Consider the following 15,518-nt stretch of genomic DNA (forward strand, 5'->3'; position numbering starts at 1 on the left):
TAGCTCTTTAACTTGTTGGGGGTAGAGAGAGCTTTTTAAAAGTTAATAATAAGTATCATTAATAGTCTTTAATTTCTATTTGTTGTTGAAAAAGGACCAGGCCCCTGCCTCCAGAAGCTTCTCAGCATTTTCACAAATGCACCCATTAGAAATTCAGAACCAGTGCATTTGAATGATTTTACCATTTATTCAAACAAGTTTCTTTTTCTTTTTTCTTTTCTTTTCTTTTTTTTTTTTCTGACTTTATCTTACAGTTCTAGAGGCCAAGTACAAAAATCAGGGTGTGGGTGGGCAGGGCTGGTTCCTTCTGGTGGCTCCAGGGAGAATCTGTTCCTTGGCTCGCGGCTCCTGCCGGCACCTTCCAATCTCAGATTCTGCATCTGCCTCCCTCTTATGGGGACCCTGTGTGTGACACCCGGCCCACTGAGATACTCCAGGACCGCCTCAGGATCCCACGTGGACACCTGGGAGGGTTATTCTGCCAACCACACTACCTCTCCCCCACCCCACTTCCGTGCACCCTGTATATGAGGGGGGCCTCCACCACACTAGTCAGAGGCCCTCAAGCCCAGCAGCCAGAGCCCTGACCCTCATGGGGATTTAGGACAGGGAAAGCAAAGTGTGTCGTGTTCCTAAAGGAAGTAAGACACAGGCCCGGCGGCCGGTCTGTGTTGGCACCTGTCCGCCGGGCTCACAGCGCCTCCTCAGCACGGGCAAGGCGGGCCAGCCGTGCCAAGACACCTGCCAGGTCGTCGGCCTTGCCCAGATTGACGTAGGTGTCCGTGCGGATGCGGTATAGGCTGAGCCAGTCGGACAGCAGCTCAGAGAGGAGGTGCACATGCTTCTCCATCTCCCAGGGGCTCGTGGCTGTGCGGTAGCTGCCCACCATCCTGCTGCAGGCCATCTCCATGTTGAGCACTGGCTTGCGCTCTGACCCAAAGACGCTGCGCAGCACGCGGGCCACCTCAGGCAGCCGCTCGAGCCCCTGCAGCCGCTGCTCCTGCCCCGGGCGCCGGGTCATCTGCGCCAGCTGCTTCTGCGCCTCCTGGGCCGGATCCGCTCCAGCAGGGCCTGGGACGCCCCCTTCAGGGTGGCAGGCGGTGTGGCCGGCGGGGTGGCTGGCAGTGTCGGGCTGGGGGACCGGGGGCTGCTAGGCTCGGTCGTGAGCTGGGCCAGGTCACTCAGAGCCTTCTCCATCCTGGGTGACATCAGGCTGCGGGCACCGGCCAGCACCTCCTGGGCGGTGGCCAGCTTCTCCACGGTGGGCAGCTGGGGCAGCTTGGCCGGCTCCATGTCAGGCACTTCGTCCACATTGAAGCGGGGGTGCCAGTGTGTCAGCTGGTCCTCAGGAACCTCCATGGGCGGGGGTGTTCAGGGAGGCCAGGAAGGCCCTGTGATACTACCGGACGCGGGCTACCAGGTTCTGGCTGAAGATCTGGCGCCGCTGCAAAAGGCGCGACGCCGTGAGCTGGGGAGCCGCACTGCCAGCCGGCTGGTCCAGCAGCGGCTCGATGGTGAGCTGGTAATCAGACTTCCTGCCAACGTCCTTGAAGGTAGGGGCGTAGCGCTCCTGGCGGAAGCGGTAGGAGCCAGGGTACACGGTTTTGATCCGGCCCACACTGCACTCCTCAAAGCACTTGCGCATCATGTCCTGGACACCCTGCTTGACCTTGGTGAAGGTCACAGTCTCAGAGCGGTTGTACAGCATGCCCACGATGGTGTCCATGCTGCAGAACCTCTCGGCCAGCACCTGGTACTTGTAGGGCAGCACAAGGCCCGGGGGCCCGGGCTGGGCCAGGGCGAGGAAGCGCTGACAGGCAGGCATCTGTTCACCACATAGCCCCGCTGGGTGCCCCTTGTCCTCCGGTGCTCTGGGTTCCCCAGCATTCTTCTGTGCACTTGCCTTCAGCTCCTGGACCCGTGCCCCCAGCTCCTGTGCCCACTGCAGTCAAGAGCTCGGAAAGGGTGACCTATGAAGGGACCTTGTCCTCCTGGGCTGCCAGGCAGGGTCGCTGACCAGCTGAGAGGGTGGCCTTTGTCTTCTTGCTTTGGGGAGAAAAGTGCTCTGGGGAGCCAGGGACAGCTGGGGAACTAGGGCCAGAGACCGCGTTGGCCAGCAGCCGCAGCCTCCTGCGCGGGGGCGGAGCAGGCTCGCCGCGCTAGGGTTCGGCGGGTTGGGTGCGCTTGCCGCTGCTGCCCAGCCGGGGCCGGGGCACGGGGCTCGGGGTGCACCAGACCGGCTTGGTGCGTCTAAGGGGTGGTATGCAGATCTTCGGGAAGACCCTGACGGGCAAGACCATCACCCTGGAGGTGGAGCCCAGTGACACCATCAAGAATGTGAAGGCCAAGATCCAGGATAAGGAAGGCATCCCCCCCGACCAGCAGAGGCTCATCTTTGCAGGCAAACAGCTGGAAGACGGCCGCACTATTTCTGATTACAACATCCAGAAAGACTCTACCCTGCACCTGGTCCTCCGTCTAAGGGGTGGCTGTTAATTATTCGGTCCCGCATTCATAATGCCCAATGATGGCATCACTCTGCACATGGCGCTGCGCCATGGCGGGAGCAGCGAGACCCCAGCGGTGGGACCACAAGCAGAAGTGGAGACGCGTTTCCCGCTGATTTTCTCGCCGCGCCCTGGTCCCGCCCCCGCTGTGGGCAGAAACCATTGGCACAAACAAGTTTCTAAATAGTTCTCCTGGATAGGAAGGACTCGAACCTTGGAAGAAAGTGGTAGAGCTATCTACATTCCGTAGAGTCATGGCAAGCAATAAAGGAATAAGGGGAGTTGCCACCTCATTACTAAAAGTGTCAGTGCAATGATATCCTAATAAAAGGTGTTCTAACAGAAATTATAAGAAAACTCTCAAAAGAGAAGTCAGGTGCAATACAGCAGAGAATCAAGCAAGACATCTTTATGTAAGGGGGGAGTAAAAACATACAAATATACCACCCCTATAATTTTCTTAACTTATAATTTTTGAATAGATGATACATACAAGAAGTAATTAATTGAAATAATACCAAAGGAGCAATGTACAGTGAAAAATGTCTTCTGACACGTGCTTTTAAAAATCTCTTATGCAGTCTTCAACATATGCATATATAAATATATATACATATACTTTACATTTCTATGACCACAAATAATAGCATATTCTAACCCTTCTTTCATTTAGAGATGGTTCTATATAGATACAGGCTTTATAAAGGCTTAATTATATTACAGTGCATAAACATTCCATAATTTATTCACCAATCTCCTATTTCTTGGACATTTAGACTATTTTAAATCATTTGTTATTAAACAAAATGCCATGATGAATATTTTAGTACAGAGATTTTTGTGCATCTAGTGACTATATTTCTAAAATAAATTACTAGAAATGAAACTGCTAGGTCAAAGGGTTGTGTGCATTTTATTTATTTATTTATTTTTTTGTAATGTCTGAAACATTTATATTAACATATTTCCATACATATTTCCATACAAATACAAATATAAGATTTTTAGAAATTTCATGTAATGTCTGAAACATTTATATTAACATATTTCCATATAAATAACCCAATGAAAGTTTAGTATTAGTTGTTTTGTTTGTTTTTTTATACTGCAGGTTCTTATTAGGCATCAGTTTTATACACATCAGTGTATACATGTCAATCCCAATCGCCCAATTCAGCACACCACCATCCCCACCCCACCGCAGTTTTCCCCCCTTGGTGTCCATATGTCCATTCTCTACATCTGTGTCTCAACTTCTGCCCTGCAAACTGGCTCATCTGTACCATTTTTCTAGGTTCCGCATACATGCATTAATATACGATATTTGTTTTTCTCTTTCTGACTTACTTCACTCTGTATGACAGTCTCTAGATCCATCCACGTCTCAACAAATGACTCAATTTCGTTCCTTTTTATGGCTGAGTAATATTCCATTGTATATATGTACCACATCTTCTTTATCCATTCGTCTGTTGATGGGCATTTAGGTTGCTTCCATGACCTGGCTATTGTAAATAGTGCTGCAATGAACATTCGGGTGCATGTGTCTTTTTGAATTACAGTTTTCTCTGGGTATATGCCCAGTAGTGGGATTGCTGGGTCATATGGTAATTCTATTTTTAGTTTTTTAAGGAACCTCCGTATTGTTCTCCATAGTGGCTGTATCAATTTACATTCCCACCAACAGTGCAAGAGGGTTCCCTTTTCACCACACCCTCTCCAGCATTTGTTGTTTGTAGATTTTCTGATGATGCCCATTCTAACAGGAGTGAGGTGATACCTCATTGTAGTTTTGATTTGCATTTCTCTAATAATTAGTGATGTTGAGCATCTTTTCATGTGCTTCGTGGCCATCTGTATGTCTTCTTTGGAGAAATGTCTATTTAGGTCTTCTGCCCATTTTTGGATTGGGGTGTTTGTTTCTTTGATATTGAGCTGAATGAGCTGTTTATATATTTTGGAGATTAATCCTTTGTCCGTTGATTCATTTGCAAATATTTTCTCCCATTCTGAGGGTTGTCTTTTCGTCTTGTTTATGGTTTCCTTTGCTGTGCAAAAGCTTTGAAGTTTCATTAGGTCCCACTTGTTTATTTTTGTTTTTATTTCCATTACTCTAGGAGGTGGATCAAAAAAGATCTTGCTGTGATTTATGTCAAAGAGTGTTCTTCCTATGTTTTCCTCTAAGAGTTTTATAGTGTCCAGTCTTATATTTAGGTCTCTAATCCATTTTGAGTTTATTTTTGTGTATGGTGTTAGGGAGTATTCTAATTTCATTCTTTTACATGTAGCTGTCCAGTTTTCCCAGCACCACTTATTGAAGAGACTGTCTTTTCTCCATTGTATATCTTTGCCTCCTTTGTCATAGATTAGTTGACCATAGGTGCGTGGGTTAATGTCTGGGCTTTCTATCTTGTTCCACTGATCTATGTTTCTGTTTTTGTGCCAGTACCATACTGTCTTGATTACTGTAGCTTTGTAGTATAGTCTGAAGTCAGGGAGTCTGATTCCTCCAGCTCCATTTTTTTGCCTCAAGACTGCTTTGCCTATTCGGGGTCTTTTGTGTCTCCATACAAATTTTAAGATGATTTGTTCTAGCTCAGTAAAAAATGCCATTGGTAATTTGATAGGGATTGCATTGAATCTGTAGATTGCTTTGGGTAGTATACTCATTTTCACAATGTTGATTCTTCCAATCCAAGAACATGGTATATCTCTCCATCTGTTGGTATCATCTTTAATTTCTTTCATCAGTGTCTTATAGTTTTCTGCATACAGGTCTTTTGTCTCCCTAGGTAGGTTTATTCCTAGGTATTTTATTCTTTTTGTTGCAATGGTAAATGGGAGTGTTTCCATAATTTCTCTTTCAGATTTTTCATCATTAGTGTATAGGAATGCAAGAGATTTCTGTGCATTAATTTTGTATCCTGCAACTTTACCATATTCATTAATTAGCTCTAGCAGTTTTCTGGTGGCAGTTTTAGGATTCTCTATGTATAGTATCATGTCATCCGCAAACAGTGACAGTTTTACTTCTTCTTTTCCAATTTGTATTCCTTTTATTTCTTTTTCTTCTCTGATTGCCGTGGCTAGGACTTCCAAAACTATGTTGAATAATAGTGGTGAGAGTGGACATCCTTGTCTCGTTCCTGATCTTAGAGGAAATGCTTTCAGTTTTTCACCATTGAGAATGATGTTTGCTGTGGGTTTGTCATATATGGCCTTTATTATGTTGAGGTAGGTTCCCTCTATGCCCACTTTCTGGAGAGTTTTTATCATAAATGGGTGTTGAATTTTGTCAAAAGCTTTTTCTGCATCTATTGAGATGATCATATGGTTTTTATTCTTCAATTTGTTAATATGGTGTATCACATTGATTGATTTGCGTATATTGAAGAATCCTTGCATCCCTGGGATAAATCCCACTTGATCGTGGTGTATGATCCTTTTAATGTGTTGTTGGATTCTGTTTGCTAGTATTTTGTTGAGGATTTTTGCATCTATATTCATCAGTGATATTGGTCTGTAATTTTCTTTTTTCGTAGTGTCTTTGTCTGGTTTTGGTATCAGGGTGATGGTGGCCTCATAGAATGAGTTTGGGAGTGTTCCTTCCTCTGCAATTTTTTGGAAGAGTTTGAGAAGGATGGGTGTTAGCTCTTCTCTAAATGTTTGATAGAATTCACCTGTGAAGCCGTCTGGTCCTGGACTTTTGTTTGTTGGAAGATTTTTAATCACAGTTTCAATTTCATTACTTGTGATTGGTCTGTTCATATTTTCTATTTCTTCCTGGTTCAGTCTTGGAAGGTTATACCTTTCTAAGAATTTGTCCATTTCTTCCAGGTTGTCCATTTTATTGGCATAAAGTTGCTTGTAGTAGTCTCTTAGGATGCTTTGTATTTCTGCAGTGTCTGTTGTAACTTCTCCTTTTTCATTTCTGATTTTATTGATTTGAGTCCTCTCCCTCTTTTTCTTGATGAGTCTGGCTAAAGGCTTATCAATTTTGTTTATCTTCTCAAAGAACCAACTTTTAGTTTTATTGATCTTTGCTATTGTTTTCTTTGTTTCTATTTCATTTATTTCTGCTCTGATCTTTATGATTTCTTTCCTTCTGCTAACTTTGGGTTTTGTTTGTTCTTCTTTCTCTAGTTTCTTTAAGTGTAAGGTTAGATTGTTTACTTGAGCTTTTTCTTGTTTCTTTAGGTAGGCTTGTATAGCTATAAACTTCCCTCTTAGAACTGCTTTTGCTGCATCCCATAGGTTTTGGGTCGTCGTGTTTTCATTGTCATTTGTCTCTAGGTATTTTTTGATTTCCTCTTTGATTTCTTCAGTGATCTCTTGGTTATTTAGTAACGTATTGTTTAGCCTCCATGTGTTTGTCCTTTTTACGTTTTTTTCCCTGTAATTCATTTCTAATCTCATAGCGTTGTGGTCAGAAAAGATGCTTGATATGATTTCAATTTTCTTAAATTTACTGAGGCTTGATTTGTGACCCAAGATGTGATCTATCTTGGAGAATGTTCCGTGCGCACTTGAGAAGAACGTGTAATCTGCTGTTTTTGGATGGAATGTCCAATATATATCAATTAAATCTATCTGGTCTATTGTGTCATTTAAAGCTTCTGTTTCCTTATTTATTTTCATTTTGGATGATCTGTCCATTGGTGTAAGTGAGGTGTTAAAGTCCCCCACTATTATTGTGTTACTGTCGATTTCCTCTTTTATAGCTGTTAGCAGTTGCCTTATGTATTGAGGTGCTCCTATGTTGGGTGCATATATATTTATAATTGTTATATCTTCTTCTTGGATTGATCCCTGGATCATTATGTAGTGTCCTTCCTTGTCTCTTGTAACATTCTTTATTTTAAAGTCTATTTTATCTGATATGAGTATAGCTACTCCAGCTTTCTTTTGATTTCCATTTGCATGGAATATCTTTTTCCATCCCCTCACTTTCAGTCTGTATGTGTCCCTAGGTCTAAAGTGGGTCTCTTGTAGACAGCATATATATGGGTCTTGTTTTTGTATCCATTCAGCCAGTCTATGTCTTTTGGTTGGGGCATTTAATCCATTCACGTTTAAGGTAATAATCGATATGTATGTTCCTATGACCATTTTCTTAATTGTTTTGGGTTTGTTTTTGTAGGTCCTTTTCTTCTCTTGTGTTTCCCACTTAGAGAAGTTCCTTTAGCATTTGTTGTAGAGCTGGTTTGGTGGTGCTGAATTCTCTTAGCTTTTGCTTGTCTGTAAAGCTTTTGATTTCTCCATCAAATCTAAATGAGATCCTTGCCGGGTAGAGTAATCTTGGTTGTAGGTTCTTCCCTTTCATCACTTTAAGTATATCCTGCCACTCCCTTCTGGCTTGCAGAGTTTCTGCTGAGAAATCAGCTGTTAACCTTATGGGAGTTCCCTTGTATGTTATTTGTCGTTTTTCCCTTGCTGCTTTCAATAATTTTTCTTTGTCTTTAATTTTTGCCACTTTGATTACTATGTGTCTCGGCGTGTTTCTCCTTGGGTTTATCCTGCCTGGGACTCTCTGTGCTTCCTGGACTTGGGTGGCTATTTCCTTTCCCATGTTAGGGAAGTTTTCGACTATAATCTCTTCAAATATTTTCTCTGGTCCTTTCTCTCTCTCTTCTCCTTCTGGGACCCCTATCATGCGAATGTTGTTGCGTTTAATGTTGTCCCAGAGGTCTCTTAGGCTGTCTTCATTTCTTTTCATTCTTTTTTCTTTAGTCTGTTCTGCAGCAGTGAATTCCATCATTCTGTCTTCCAGGTCACTTATCCGTTCTTCTGCCTCAGTTATTCTGCTATTGATTCCTTCTAGTGTAGTTTTCATTTCAGTTATTGTATTGGTCATCTCTGTTTGTTTGTTCTTTAATTCTTCTAGGTCTTTGTTAATCATTTCTTGCATCTTCTCAATCTTTGCCTCCATTCTTATTCCGAGGTCCTGGATCATCTTCACTATCATTATTCTGAATTCTTTTTCTGGAAGGTTGCCTATCTCCACTTCATTTAGTTGTTTTTCTGGGGTTTTATCTTGTTCCTTCATCTGGGACATAGCCCTCTGCCTTTTCATCTTCTTTATCTTTCTGTAACTTTGGTTTTTGGTCCACAGGCTGCAGGATTATAGTTTTTCTTGCTTCTGTTGTCTGCCCTCTGGTGGTTGAGGCTATCTAAGAGGCTTGATGGGAGGCTCTCGCATTTTATTTTGATAGTTATGGCCAAATAGCTTTCCAAAGACAATATACCAATTTATACTTCCATTCATGATACCAATATATCTTGCATTGAAGCAATTCCAAAATATCCAAAAGTTCACCATCATTTTTCTGCCAATTGATCCAGTCCCTCTGAAATGGGGGTTGGGGGTAAATATCATCTACTTTTGCTTATAAGTATAGGCAGGTTATAATTATTATTACCCAAGATTCAAGGCTATATCATTACCTACTGCACCACTCTGTCCTCACTGTGCTATAATTCTAACTGGTCATATAGATCTTTAATTTGCAGATCTCCTCAGAATACAGATTATCTGCATTCTGCAGACATCTGCAAAAAGCCATCCACAAGTGCATATTTCATGGCTGAATATTTTTACATAACATCAGCTGGAGCCCATCATTCCAGTATTCTCGCCAAGTGTCACAACCTGCTCTATTATATCAATAAGCAGCTTCAATTAGTCATTTTCTCCCCATGGTGACGACAGCTATAATAGCGTGCAGTGGTCTGATGAAGTTTGTAATACAAAGTACAGATGGGGATATTAGAAGGAAGAGGATACAAAATTAGAATAGCATAAAAAAATTCCACCTCCCAAATAGTCATTTGGGAAATGACACTACAGTATTCAAGAACGAATACAAAAATGCAATTACTTTTGAAAAAGAGGGATAAATAAATTCACCACGGGAACACATTCTTGCCCCAGATAGAACTCTGGTTTTTATTGACTAATTAGTCATTAAGTGTTATCCCAAAAGCAAGTATAAATAAAAGAATATTTGGTAAATTGAAAATAAGTTGTCTGAAATAGAATTATAAGATGAAAATAAATACCAACGGAGAACACTAGTTTGAAAGCGTTGTACAGTAGTAAATAAATTAGAAGGCATAACACAGTTGGCTCTCCTCTCAGAATTTTTCCTAAACCTTCCAGTTCTCACCTCGTCCACTACTATCACTGGGCTCCAAGCCACCCCAACCATATCTGGCATGGAGCCATGTCTTCCTAACTGCCCACCTTTTCAGCCCCTCTCTTGTCCTTTTCACCTCTTCTATTCAGAGCAGCTGAAACTATTACTTTTTAAAAATATAAATCAGATCATGTTATGTCTTTCCTTTCAGTCCTCCTGTAGTTTCCCTTACAATAAAAATCTAAAAGCTTCACCATGGCTGAAAAGGTCCTATGCAATCCAGTCCTGCCACCTCTTCAATGACATGTCCCACTGCTCCCTTCTCATCCCCACACTGGCCTCCAACAAGCACAGTCCCAACTCAGATCCTCAGGCCTTACTATTGCTTCTAGCTAGGATGCTTGTCCCTCAAATATTCATATGTACCCCCTCCTCTTAACTTTAATCACATTTGTCCTCAAATGTCACCTCATCAGAGAGGTATTCTTTGACTACCCAATCTAAAAGGCAACCCAAAGCTCTGACAATGCATGCTGATTTACGTTCCTTATACCACTTACTCCACTTTACATTATAATATGCATATGTGTATCAATTTATTATCTTTATCTCCTAGAATGTAATTTCTATGAAGGCAAGAAGAAGCAAAAATATAAATTGTGCATCCCAACCAGACACAAAATCATACTGTGATTGTGAATTATATCCATAGTTGTTAAAACATCATTTAACTTACTTTGGGTCAAATTCATTCAACACAGCAAACATTTAATGAACTTCTAATTATATATGGGGCTATTATATATTCTGTTTATAATATGCATTACATTACATAATATGTATTATATATATTATGTATATGTAAATATATATATTATATATTATTTAATAATATGTAAATATAATATAAATATTATATAAAAATAATATATATTATATATTATATAATGTAATACATATTATAAACAGAATATATATTATATAATGAACATTTAATTGATATGGGGTTCCAGAAGCACAGGTCCCAGTGTCTATTCCTGGAGACAGAACTTTACAGGGTTTAGGAGACAAGACACAAAATATGAGCTATTGAAATACCAGGTCAAAACATTAACAATCAGAAGCCAACATAAGTAGGACAGATAATAAATGTCAGGAAGTTCGGACGAGAGACTTGTGTAGGCTAAGAGGGTGAAGGAAAGTTTCAAAAAGAAAGATGGAGAGGATCAGGAAAAGGAAACTAGAAGGAGGAAAGCATTCCGGTTAAGCTCACAGCATAGGGAAAAACAGATTATACCAGTGATCCTCAGACTTCAGGGCATGGAACCCTGGGGCTAGATGGTTACTGACAGGACAAAACAAAGACTAATAAAGTTATGTCCCTTTCAGTTCTCTTTCAATCTTTCTAATTCATCCAATGAGAAATATTAATTAGTGCTAACATGTCAAAACACCTTCCTAACACTTGGCTAACATGAAGAGCATCATTTTATTTTTGTTATATTCCCCTTTAAAGTTTCATTCCCTTATTTATTGTAACGGATTTTATTTTCCATTTATGGAACACTATGTGAGTTTCTTTATATATAAACTCATTTAAGTAAGTAAAATGAGTTATTTTAAAGCCAGACATTAAACCAATCCTGGACCAGGTGGCTGGGAAACCACCTGCCCAGACACAGTAGAGCCCAGCTTTAAAGTAAGCAAAGGGTGCGCAGCGGCGAAAAGCAGAAAGGGAAACTCTTGTCAAAATGCAAGAGGCCTCATGGCAGGCTAAAGATTTTGAAAAATATTCTGTAGGCCTGTTTCCCAACTGGTTACAAATTCCTTGGAAACATGCCCTTTGCACAAGAGTGTGGCATGCCTCTCATTTTTAAGACTGCATGAACTATGACAATCGTCAATTCCATTATACAAAGTTAAAGACAAAGTAGAAAAAAGCTAACATTACTCCATACTGTATGAGAAATATAAAAGCACAACCATAACTACAGTTTTAATTTAAAAAATTTTTGTCTGTATCAATTAGGATCTGGGCAACAACAAAGTATACACAAAACACTCAACTGGGGTAAGCTGCAGAACTTTTTACAAAGGTGTGGTAATGGTGTGGGGAAACCAAGGGTTAATGCAGTATGTGGGGTTAAGGGAGGAGCCCATTTATAAAGCCAACAGAGAAGAACCTCCCAGGCACAGAACAGAGTAGAAAGTGGGTATGAAGGGATAAACGGAAGATACCCAGCACAAAAACAAGGCTATTTTCAAATACCTGCTGGGTATTTATTTACTACTGTCTAATCACTAGCTTTAGCTTGGGCTTTGGGCTACAGAGATTGAGTGTAGACAGCCTGGACTTAAACTTCAGCTTGCCACTCATCAGCTATGTGAGTTTCTTATGTCACTGAACTTACTTTTTCTGATAAAATGGGGGACAATAGCAGTATTCACCATAAGGCTGGTGTGAGAGCAAATGAGTAAATGTATATGAAGCACTTAGCATACTTTGCCTACAATAAATGTGTTGTGCACGTCAGGGGGTGGGAGAGGGTCATGTTAGCCACCAAAATGTTTGAGAGAAACCTACAGGAGGAAAACTTAAAATTGTGGAAATTCTCAATTTAAATTCCATTAACTTAATACTTCATACGACTTGGCCAAGAAAACCCACATAATTCTAATCTATTGATAAAATATCTGCAAGGCATACAAAGCAGGAAAATTATCTACACTAGTAGAGGCAGGTAGGGGTGATGGTGGTGGCAGCGGCAGGGAGTGGACAGTAAAGACCTCCTGGAGAAGGCGACATTTAAAACGAGACCAATCTGAAGCCAAAGAGGAGTCAGCTAAGGAAAGAGGTGGGTGAAGAGGGAGCAGAGGGCACCCAAAGTGCCAAGGCCCTGGAGAAGAGGAAACATTACAGGTTTAATGAACCACATGACCTAGACGTGAAAGAGTAAAGGGAGCTTGGGGAAGACTCTAGCTGGAGAGGTAGAACTCTCAGCCATGCTTAAAGAGTTTGAATCATATTTTTTGTGAGGGCAGTGAGAAACCTTTGAAGGGTTTTAATCTGGGAAAAGACATAATCCCATGATCAGACTGTCATAGTTAGAAAACCACTGCTAAAGGGAATGGAGAGCCATTGAAGAGTTTTGAGTCAAGGACTGGACAAGAAAAATGGTGTTTCAAACTTACTTTTTATCATTTTAGTGAATGCCTAAAACTAAAATTGTTGTAAAATGTTACAAAAATGGTTTATAAATGTCACATAATTTTTCCTTGGGTTAACTATACATGTGTGTTCATTCAATAACTCGTGTATTCATTAAGACATTTATCGAGCACCTAATATATACCAGGAATTGTGCTTAGATAGGGACAGGAGAAGAAAATTCACAAATAAGCAGTATAAAAGTGCTTAAGATCTGAGAGGCAAAGGACATTTCTGAGTGGTGGGTAAACTTCCTAAGGTGGGAGCAAGCAGAGTGCATGTGATAAAACATATTCCAGAATGGTTAGAATATACAGTGCATGGGCAGTGTTGAAACACTCATTCAATAAGAATTTAGTGAGTACCTACTATGTGCTAGCATTGTACAGCCATTGGTGACACAGTGATGAACAAGAAAATGCTTAAAATATGACAAGAATAACTTTTATCATTGCAGACAACACTAGGTTGATTATCAAGAGTGCGTGAGGAAGAAAAACAGAAAAGAGCAGTGCCTTAATTTAAAGACGCTTGGAGTGGCAATAAAACATTTTTAATTAAAACTTCTCTACTGAGAATAGACAATCTTTGAAAGCCTGTGTAAATGAATTACATGCAAATATACTAGTGATATTAGAGTTTTTAAAATGACATTATAACTTTTGAAATGTCAAATAACTTTGAATGTCAAATGTTACCCCCCCAATCAAAAAAATTACAATCATGAATTGTCCAGCTGATCCCAAATCAAAGCAACCTACTTAAAAGGGGAATGCCCATTCTTTACACTGATTAGAAGAAATGCCTCAAATGTGGTTAAATCTTTGCTTTGACTTCACAGACTCTTGATGCTGATACAGACCCAGAAAGTCAGCTAAGGTCCATTTGGGGCAGCTCGAGAAGGGGAGAAAATGTGTTCCCTGCCCAACACGAACTTTTCCAACTCAGCCCCTGATCGTGCCAAGACAACACAGTGTAATAATGGTAATTTAATAATGCCGTCCACTGGGCTCTGCCCAGATTAGAAAGCTCGGGAAAATAAATGAGGCTTGCAAACCAAACAGAGGGAAACTTCTCCAGGCAGTGCCTGCAGCAGGGAGATACCTGGTAATGAAATACCCGCAGTCTCCATTCTTCATACAAGAGGTAAACATTAAAAGGGAGTCTGGAAAGGTAAAGCTCTCAAAATGGAAATAAATAAATAAGCTCACCTGCCATGGTGAGATCTCTGAAAATGACTTGAAAGGACTGCCCAGAGATTTTCCCGGGGGATGTGGTAAAGTATCGACAGACATCAAGGGAGGTAATTATGTGCTTGGGCACATTTGCTGGAAAAATTGGCCTCCTTACCTTCATCTTCCTGTGTGGGCACCAGATACAGAAACCGTGTTTAAACTCCACAGCGTTCTCTCAGGCTTTTACCATAAAAAGGAAATAAAAGTATACCCTGGGGGATTTCCCTGGTGGCACAGTGGTTAAGAATCCGCCTGCCAATGCAGGGGACACGGGTTCGAGCCCTGGTCTGGGAAGATCCCACATGCCACAGAGCAACTGAGCCCATGTGCCACAACTACTGAGCCCGCGTGCCTAGAGCCCGTGCTCTGCAACAAGAGAAGCCACCGCAATGAGAAGCCCATGCACCACAACGAAGAGTAGCCCCCGCTCGCCGCAACTAGAGAAAGCCCGCGCGCAGCAACGAAAACCCAACGCAGCCAAAAATAAATAAACAAACAAACAAACAAATAAATTTATTTTTAAAAATGTGTCCTGGGTTCTTGGCAAATCAGTCCAGTGTTAGATAGGGACCCATTATCTTTGACCTTCACATTTTTGCCTCTTCTGACTCATAGAAAATCCTCAAAAACTCTTTAAGGGAAAGATATGTGATGTCTGAGAAATTCTCACTTTCAGAAAAAAGACACCATTCTTGCAGCATAAAAATTATAGTTGAATTAAGTGATTTCTTTATTTTTTATTTCAACTGGTCTGTTATCTGCTCAAATTTTTAAAATTTACCTAAAATAACAGAAGCTTTGTTTACTGATCATGTTATTAACATGTGAGGATAATAGCCAATCCTCTCCTTTCTCTGTTTTTCCTCTCAATCACCAAGACAACTCTAACATTCCTCCATCTTAGCTTCTTTATAGAAAAATTCTCACAGGTAACTGCCATCCTCTATCACTTCTGAAACTGGTAATGAAATGTCAGAGGAGGAACAGTTAATTAAAATTGTGGAATCCACTTTGCATCCTCTCGCAGTCAATAAAAGTACTACAATTAAGGATACATTTCAACACATGATGTAACTAATATAAGTCACATTTTTAAATAACATTTGGCTATTAAAAATCAAAAATCATGAACGTGAACAGAATATTCGGTAAACATCTTGCTACACTGGCCATAAAACTCCTTTCGTTCAACTAGTGCAATAGATTTGATATTGAGATCAATTAAGAAGGTGTTTTTGGGGCTTCCCTGGTGGCGCAGTGGTTGAGAATCTGCCTGCCAATGCAGGGGACACGGGTTCGAGCCCTGGTCTGGGAAGATCCCACATACCGCAGAGCAACTGGGCCCGTGAGCCACAATTGCTGAGCCTGCGCATCTGGAGCCTGTGCTCCGCAACAAGAGAGGCCGCGATAATGAGAGGCCCGCGCACCGCGA

The 15,518-nt window shown here is 41.3% G+C and overlaps 1 protein-coding gene and 1 pseudogene across 21 annotated transcripts in view; both read right to left on the reverse strand.

Moving 5' to 3' along the window:
- FHIT (fragile histidine triad diadenosine triphosphatase) overlaps positions 1-15,518 on the reverse strand; it is a 1,501,610-nt gene that overhangs the window by 1,170,371 nt on the left and 315,721 nt on the right. The gene's annotated exons all lie outside the window — the stretch shown is intronic.
- On the reverse strand, positions 692-2,369 carry LOC132374243 (DNA replication factor Cdt1-like; annotated as a pseudogene).

This window comes from Balaenoptera ricei, chromosome 11 (assembly GCF_028023285.1).
Source record: "Balaenoptera ricei isolate mBalRic1 chromosome 11, mBalRic1.hap2, whole genome shotgun sequence".
In the NCBI taxonomy this organism is placed as follows: domain Eukaryota; kingdom Metazoa; phylum Chordata; class Mammalia; order Artiodactyla; family Balaenopteridae; genus Balaenoptera; species Balaenoptera ricei.